General features: G+C 40.9%; 1 long non-coding RNA gene across 1 annotated transcript; it reads left to right on the forward strand.

Annotated features, from left to right (window-relative positions):
- The first annotated feature begins 6,003 nt into the window (after positions 1 to 6,003).
- LOC139570453 (uncharacterized) lies at positions 6,004 to 7,699 on the forward strand. The gene is made up of 4 exons (XR_011674070.1): positions 6,004 to 6,320; positions 6,576 to 6,698; positions 6,880 to 6,942; positions 7,172 to 7,699. It is a non-coding gene; the product is annotated as an uncharacterized lncRNA (long non-coding RNA).
- Positions 7,700 to 9,051: the final 1,352 nt, after the last annotated feature.

Raw genomic sequence — 9,051 nt, forward strand, 5'->3', positions numbered from 1 at the left:
TTTTTTGCAGTATTACTTGTGCCTTAATTACAAACAGGATGTTTGCTTTGGAATATTTTTATTCTGTACAAACTTCCTTTTCACTATGTCATTTAAGTTAGTATTGTGGAGTAACTACAATGTAGTTGATCCATCCTCAGTTTATCACAGCCGTTAAAAACAGTTTAAGTCACCATTGGCCTCATGGTGAAGTCCTTGAGCGTTTTCCTTCCTCTCCGACAACTGAGTTAGGAAAGACACCTATCTATCAATATGTGCATTTTTTGCGAGGCATGAGAAAACCTCCCTGGTCTTTGTGGTTGAATCTGTGTTTGAAATTCACTGCTCATTTTAGGGTCCTTTCAAAAATCCTGTTATACACTTATCAGATGAGTCCATTCAATTTGTGACTTGTTAAGCACATTCTTACTCTTTAACTTCATGCATGCCATAACAAAGGGATTGAATACTTATTAACACAATACTTTTAATTCATTCATTTGTAAAAATCTCTAGAAACATAATTCCACTTTCACATTATGGGGGATTGTGTGTAGGCCAGTGAAACTCAACTTAATCCATACAACAAAATGTGGAAAAAGTCAAGTGGCGTGAATACTTTCTGAAAGCACTTTTAGATTGGCTTTTCAGGCAGTCATTGAGTTGCTAGCCTTGAACATAACACGTAGCTTGCTCTGTATGACTGTGTATATTTGAGTATTACCAGTTAGGCTATTCTGCTTTTCTCTGGTAAACAACACACCTATGCTCAAGTGTGAAATCATGTTTCACAATATACTAAAATAACTTTGCTATTATTTAAGTTATGTTGGAATTTAGATTGTTATACTGCACAATTTGCAATGAATGAGAATTATCTTTGACGTAACTCCTTGCTAACAAGCCACAAAGTCATACCAACAGTCGGTGAATGGTTTATATGCATTTCTATTAAGTCTCTCTCCCTCTTGGGGGAAAGCCTCATGAAAAAATATGGATAACCATCTAAATAACAAAGTAAACTCCCAGTCCAATATCCAAGAAAATATTTACATCTGATCAAATCAGTCAAAAGTGATGATCCTAGTGAAAATGACTTCTTTCTTTCACCTGACAGTTAGACTTGTGTAAAACGTAACAGTGTTGTATCAGCCAGGCATGCCTTCAACTTTGGTCATCAAAAATAGAAACTCCCCCTTCATTTGAACCCTGCCGAGAAAAGCCTTTCTCTCAAAACATCAAATGGAATGGATATGTAGGAAAATGGTGCCGACAGACAGGGCTGCCATGCTTACAAGCATTTCGCTACACCCGCAATAACATCTGCTAAACACATATGTGACAAATACAATTTGATTTGAGCCGTTTGGTTGTCCCAAAAACAGGAATGCACACACACAACACACTGTGACTTCAGTCCGTTTTCCTATGACCCTGTGATGCAGCCCACTGAACAGGCCCAGCAAGGTCTTTCTCTTCTTTGTGGCAGGGGTGTGTGTGTGTACATGTACGTGGGAAGCCATTGGGTCCTACAGACAAGCCATAGACTGGCACTGCCCCTTCATGTCTTAGGAGGGGTGAGGATAGGGAGGGCACTTCAGATATTACTCCTCCATCCTTTAGTCTGTTTTTACCCCCTCCATCCTCCTTCCCCCATCCCCATATCCAGAAGGGAGGGCGTTTGAGTAATGTGGCCCCCACACGAGCCCTCAGGGGTGGCGTTGGGCACCTCAGTTCGAGGCACTGCTGTTGTATGCGGTGGAGGGCGTGGAGCCCGACGCCAACGGCCCAGGTCCGGTGGCAAGGGCCTTGCAGAATGGGCCTTGCAGGCCGGTGGCAAGGGCCTTGCAGAAGGGGGGCATGAGAAAGGGGTCTTGGGTCAGCTGCAGCACGTCGATGCGCTCCTCCTTGCGGTTGCCCAGGTAGCGGCGGATGAAGGCCTGACGGAGAGAGAGATAAAGACACCGAATTGAGATGTTTGTTTGTTTTTTAGGGGGTAGATCAGCTTTAATATTGCATATAGATTGTGGCTTCCATCAATGTAATTGTCTGCATAATTTCCAATCCCCCAATAGATAGATAGATAGGGAGATACACACACAGAACCAGATACAAATCTGGACACACTACTCATTCAAGGGCTTTTCTTTTTTTAAACTATTTTATACATTGTAGAATAACAGTCTACACATCAAAACTATTAAATAACACATTTGGAATCATGTAGTAACCCAAAAAGTGTTAAACAAATCAACATATACACTGCAAAAAGTCAGCTCTCAAAAACAAGGGGAAAAAAGCTGTAAAGTGAGGGAAATATTACTTAAAATAAACAAAATTATCTGCCAACAGAACAGGAACATTTTACTTGCCAAGATTTTTTAAACAAGTAAAAATATCTAGTCTCGAATGCATAGCTATCTTAAACCTAGTGCGTTCAGACTAAAAACAAGTAATTTGTCTGGATACAAAGAAAATATAAGAATAATTTTCTGAATATGTAGGAAAATGTTTGTAAATTTATGCTAGTGCCATCATCTTGAAATAAGGCTGTATGTTTAGTAAATATATCTTAAAACCAGTACAGCTACACTAAAAACAAGTACATTTGTCTGGACACAAAGAAAATATTTAAGAATTATATTAATCCGTTCTTGGGATTCTCCATTGTCTACAGAGCCAGTAATTACCTTGGTCCAGCAGTGGTGGCTTCATGACCTTTTTGAACACTCCATAAAACTGTGCCTTGTTGTAAAAGGTCCCCCAGCGGGTCTTCAGTTCAGGTATAAAGCAGTTCCCTCGATCGAGGATCCGCCGGAGTTCATCCATAACATGACAGACAGACAGACAACCAGACCGAATTCTCGCGAGCTCACTGTTTTACATTTGCCCAAAGTAGTTTACCCCCGTCCCTACTATGGATTCTCACGCTGCTCAGTTCCCACGCCGTATCTCATTTGAGATTCGGTCTGGTGTTAACCAGGCTAAAGAAGCATAGGCCTACTTAAAATGAATACATTTGCTTACATGATCCAGTTCTCTGAAGCAGGGATACGCTTGAAGTATCTTGGTAGGCCTGTCCTGCTCCTTAGTAGCATCAGAGTTGACGAAGGCCCGTCTTGCTTGGAGTTCAAGGTCCAGGAGCTGGGAAACATCCTTCTGGTTGGGTCTGGCCTTGGTTTTGTACATCTCCTGTAGAGTTTTATAATGTCTCGCCAGGTTCTGTAGGCTCTCAGTAGTTTCTGATGCCAGAAAACATAACAAACCCGACCAATTAACATTTAAAAATGTAGACTGAAATTAAGAACAGTGATTCCGCTGGTACTACCCCCCCCCCCCCAAACCTCTCATTCCACAGGAAACACTGAAGACTAAAAAGTCACTTTGTTTCTAGTCCCTCATTTAGAGTAGTAGTAGAAGTTGAATTTATACGGAAACACTATCCACTATTTCAATTTGTGTACTTACCACCCAACTGTTCAACCTCTGGGCTGCTGCATCTAGATAGTGGGGATGTCTCCAAGATCAGGGTTGAGGAGGTGGATTCGTCAGTCTCATCAGTGGACATCTCCTGGCTGCTCTGAAATCGAAGGCGTCGTGGCCTCTTTCTTGAAGGGGTCGCTCCCTGCTTCTTTATGGGGGTTGTCACATTCTGAATCCTTTTCAAAAGCTGCTAGTTTACAGATTCCTGACAAACAAATTGTTTGTGTTATAAATCACATTAAACAAAATCGAATCCAGAAATGAAACGATACAAGCAGACACATGTTGCCCTGATTGATCTGGATGAAGCACATCACTCCTATTTTGAGTGTCAGATGTTTGCACTTTGACTGCCAGGTTCCAATAGTGCTGCGTTTGGAAAAATGTGTTGAAAACCTGAGTAGTGACTTACCTACTCAGCTCCACTGGTTGTAGATTTGTCCCGCAGCATTGGGTAGTACTCTATGAGACGCTTCGCCATTACAGTGAGTTCACGGCTGCATGGATACTGGAAGTCATCCCCTGCCGCTCTCTTAATGGAAATCATGCTTGTTACTGTATTCCTGATTAATCGACAGCGAAGATCGTTGGAAAGGATATAGTCTCCTTGTCCAGCACGCTGTTTTTCAAAAAAGGTGTTTCTTGATTGCTCCAACTCTGTGTCTGTGTATAAGACATACTGTGGGCTGACAAGCTGTACGGTTCTGGTGGCACCATGTTGGTCTCTTGGGTTTGGAGGGGTGGGGGGATGGAGGGGACAGGAGGATGGAATCACAGGTCCCAGAGGAGGTGCCTGGTCTACACAGGTCTGATTCTTGACCCTGTATAAGACATACATTTATTCTTTAGTAATTATAAAGGCAAAGAACACCACACTGTAACAACAACCTAACAGCAAACACCAAAACAAGTACATCTGTAGATACATGTATTGTAATGATGGCCAGGAAATGCAAAGTTACTTTGATAACAGGAAACACTGTCTGCATGGTTAGATTAAATGTCTCTCAAATGTCAAAATCTAACATTACCTCATTTCCACTATGAGTAAATCTCCAAAGGCTTCTCCTTCTGAAGAAGTGCTCTGGCCCGGGAAAGAGATCACATAAATCCTCCTTAGAGAGGCTGGGCAGCATGTCTGTGCTTATATTAGAAGCTGAAAAACACATTTAACCACATGGTAAATAGTTAAGTAAATAGCAACTAAATCATAGTTTATAGACGCAGTGTCAGGTTGATATAGGTTATGAGACATTAGCATACTGTCTTCCCTTTCCAGTTAATACAGGAATGATTTACCATGCTAGCTAATGTTAACTAACAAAATTAGACTACCAGTATATCATTAACGTTGACTTCAATTACTTTAAACCAAAAGATTGTGCAAGCTAATGAAACTAACGTTAACGCTAAATCGTCTCCCATAATTGAAAATCTTAGTTAATCTTTGCTTGCCTAGTTAAGATTGTAGACAATGACTGACACCATCGATAATTTAGCTTCGCCGTCTTTGGCACCATTTCTATTTATTTTCTATTGTCAATAGAAAGGGCGCCAAAGACTGTGAAGCTAAATAATCAACGGTGTCAGTCACCTCATTAACACCATTTCTGGCAATTAAGCACTCTCAATCTAACCAAAGTTCAAGTTTTTCAACGAATGGCCGTTCGTGCAGTTATTAACTGCTAAAAGTCAACGTTACCTAGTTAAAATTAGCAAACTTGGTTTGCCAACTTTCCAATTCAAATGAACGTTAGCTAACTAAGGAGAAGGGTAGACGAGTATAAACAAATGAACTTTACCTTTTAATACTGGGGTTGAAAAATGTTCCATGCTTGGATAGGTGTCACCCATTCCATCTTCATTCATAGTGTTGTTAGATGACTCAAAGATTTGCACCGTATTTGACTTTTTAGTTTTTTAGGCCTCCCTTATTTGGCTAGATAATGTGATGAACGTACCTCAGTTAAGCAATATCACATGAGAGGGAGTGCTGAATATCAGCACGGCTGTGATTCGGCCGTAGGTACGAGGCCGCAGGACAAATATAATAATATTCAGTATAACAGCACGACCTCGAGTGTGATATTGCTTTTAGACAACAGTTCTACAAGCACAATTTATTATTTAACAGTAATAAGCGACAACAGATTATGATTTGTTTATTTATTTAATCATTTATTTGGCTCCAACACACATAGTTCCCCAACTGGTCTGGTACTGGACTGTTGCCAAGCACCACATATACATTTTCCTACACACTAGCTTGCTACTGCTACTTTGTGTAGTTCTACACGTTACCGTCTTCTCCTGACGACCATTCATAATTTAACTCAAATGTTATTTGTGGAAATATGTTCATATTTGCGGTGCAAAGTTTGTTACAATTTAAGATGGATAACGATCGTTAATGTAATTTACGGTTATTAGAACACCTGTAAAGCGGAGTGATACATGTATAGTTAAAAGTCCCAGTGCTTTTGTTCTCTACTCCAATCAAATTACTGGTCATATTATAAATACTTGTGAACATCATTTTCAGTTCTTTCCGCCCTTTTCATCGAAAGCAGTGGGAACGTTTTACATGCGTTTGCGTTTAGTAACGTTCAAGATGCTTTGACGGTGCGTTATCTGCTGCGTTTTTATGACTTTTTAATTGAAACTGTTATTGAGCCATATCAATAGATTGCACAGTCGCAGCCCTGATTTCTGGTTGCTCTGTGGTATTGACGGATGCACTGAGGAATATAGTGTACAATTCCTTCAGTCATGTAAAGAGAAACCACCTTCAACACCTACTTGATTGCATCCGACCAGATGAACAGCCATCGGAGGAAAGCCAAGCACCACCGGAACACGTAAGTAGCTGGCTAGTATTTTTTTTGTTCTCTGGATTAAAAAAAAAAGATTTAATGAACGGACGATACACGGACCAAAGTCATACTGTCCATTAGGCTACTCGATCATTTTAGCCATAATGACTCTTATGGCTAAAGCTGGGTTCATGTGAAAATAATCGATGATAAATAGGAACAAAACACTTAAATAGCACTATTGGTGACACTAAACACAATTTCAAATAATCATCTGTTTCTTTGATGCGTGGTACACAGGACAACATTCAACCCGATAATCTTCTAGCTAACTCCAGCATCACTGATCAGCAACTCCATACATCTGACTCAGATGAAGGGCAAAGGGGCATTGACCAACATGGAGCTGTCACAGTGCAACAAGTAAGTGCCACCAACCGAGTAAATCTACTGAAATTGACCATATTTTTTAAAGTACTTAGATTTACTAATAGCAATCATAGTCAGACTTCGCAACCACTTCTCCCGTCACAAACATTATACTTGTCATGAACTAGTAATGTCCAGCCTCAGGATACTACATTCAATGTCAACATTTCTTTAGAATCTGACAACACATGCCACTGCTTTTGTGATAAATGCCAGAGCCAAGCATCCTCTCTCACAGGTAAGATGCTTTTTCTGAACAGAGCACAGCATTTGGTTTGTTACATTATGCAGAGCATTTTGTAGTGGTTCAGTGATGGTTGAGTTCATTCTCAGTGCCAGGTTGTCCACCTTACTATTGTTGATCCCTTATGTCCTTATGTTAATGAATATGTCATAAGAACATCTGAATATCATAGGTATACATGATTGATGACATCCCCACCTCTCTCTCGCTATCTCATTTTCAGAAAGGTGTGAATGACATTGTTGCTGGGGTACAGCAGTATCAATCATCACTATTGGACAACCTCAGGAAGCAGATGGAGGCAGTGCTAAAGAAGCATTCAGGAAGCACATCAGGGCAACTTGAGAAAGATGCAATGGATATATTTGACAATTTCATTGGGCCTTTTGCTGGCGTTGCAACAACATTTAGACAGGACAGTGTTATTAAGAAGCAGTTTAGCTGTTTGGATGCAGAGGAAATTCACATTGCTCGAACCATATGCAGGATGAAATGTGGAGGATCAAAAGACATTTTCATCAAAGACAAATCATTTTATTATTTACCATTAGTCAAAAGTCTAGAACAGTTCTTATCACACCCAAGGATTTAGTCTATGGTTGAAAAGGGACCCCAGATGTGCAGGGGAAGTTTTTTTCATGATATTGTATATGATGCTCTTCTAAAATCACAACCCTTATTTTCAGAGAAACGAAATGATTTGCAGATTGTTCTGTACACGGATGAAATATAAATCTGTAATTCATTAGGATCCTTTGCATCAAAAAACAAGTTGTTAATGGTGTACTACACCCTAGGAAATATAAATCCAAAATACAGGTCTAAACTGGCTGCTATCAAGCTAGATCAGCAAACCTCCGTCAATCTAGTGTAGATGTAATATTGACTAGAATCAAGGAAGACATGGATGCATTGTACAGTGGGGTTAAAATGCTAACTATTAACGGAAAGAACTTTATATGGTGCCATGGTCTTGCTCTGGAGATTCCCTGGCACAACATGAACTAGCAAGGTGTAAAGAGGGTGTGGGCTTTGCCTACAGTAAGTGCAGACACTGAGTGTTCTTTTGAGGACATGCAGTCACACTTCAATGAGGATGCATATACTAAAAGGACATTGGAGAAGCATGTCAGACAGTGTGATGAAATAGAAAAGGCACAGACTGACTTGCTTCGCAACAGCCTGAAAACAACATATGGGATCAATAGAAGGAGCAAGTTCGTTGAATTCCCAGCCTTTGATATCATGCAACAAACTCTGCAAGACATTATGCATGTAATTCTGGAGGGCATAGCCTCATTGGAAATCAAATGTGTTTTGAATCATCTTGTTGTGTCAGGTTTCTAGTTTTGAGTTGGTTGATCCACTTCCATCTCTGACACGTGGAAACCGGAGGGGGGAAGGGAGGGGGTGCACTCCACTCATATGCGCGTAGGCCGGAGGGGTCCGGGCGCGGCCGGCCAAAGTCGTAGGCCCCATGGTTGCCCACTTGTAGATTAACCCATAGGTTGGGTTAAAAAGTCGTCTGTCCGTAGGGTAGGGGTTAGGGTTAGGTATAGTTTGTAGAATGGTTAAGATTAGGGTAAGGTATGTTTTTTTAATATTTAGGTTAGGGTTAAGGTAAGGGTTAAGGTTAGGTATGGATTTTTAGAATGGCTAGGGTCAGGTATAGTTTTTAGAATGGTTAAGTTTAGGTAGGTCTGTCAACTCGATCTAGGATCAGGCAAAATCCCTTCAGTTGCGCACCTTATGCAGGTTTGGTCCTCGGTTGGTTGCCATGTGTTCATATCGAGTGGTGTGGTCATGATGTCTAGGTCCGCTTTGTCAACGGATGTGGAAAGCATAGTGCAACCTAGGAGTTTGCTCCCCATCGGATCCTTCTCTTTTAGCTCCACGTTGTCTATGTATTTACTTCCGTGTTCGCCAGTCTTTAGGTCCTGGATGTTTTCAATCATGTGTGTAATTCAGGGGTTATTCCCTTCCAGGATCCTAACTCTGAATCAACCCATGTCTAGTCGAATCCAGCTGGTCTGTATGGGTATACTCGGCGTAGGATCAGGCAAAACCGTCGAGTTGCGTACCTTGTGCAGGTCCGGACCTCAG

The sequence above is a fragment of the Salvelinus alpinus genome, chromosome 3 (assembly GCF_045679555.1).
Source record: "Salvelinus alpinus chromosome 3, SLU_Salpinus.1, whole genome shotgun sequence".
NCBI classification, from domain to species: Eukaryota; Metazoa; Chordata; class Actinopteri; order Salmoniformes; family Salmonidae; genus Salvelinus; species Salvelinus alpinus.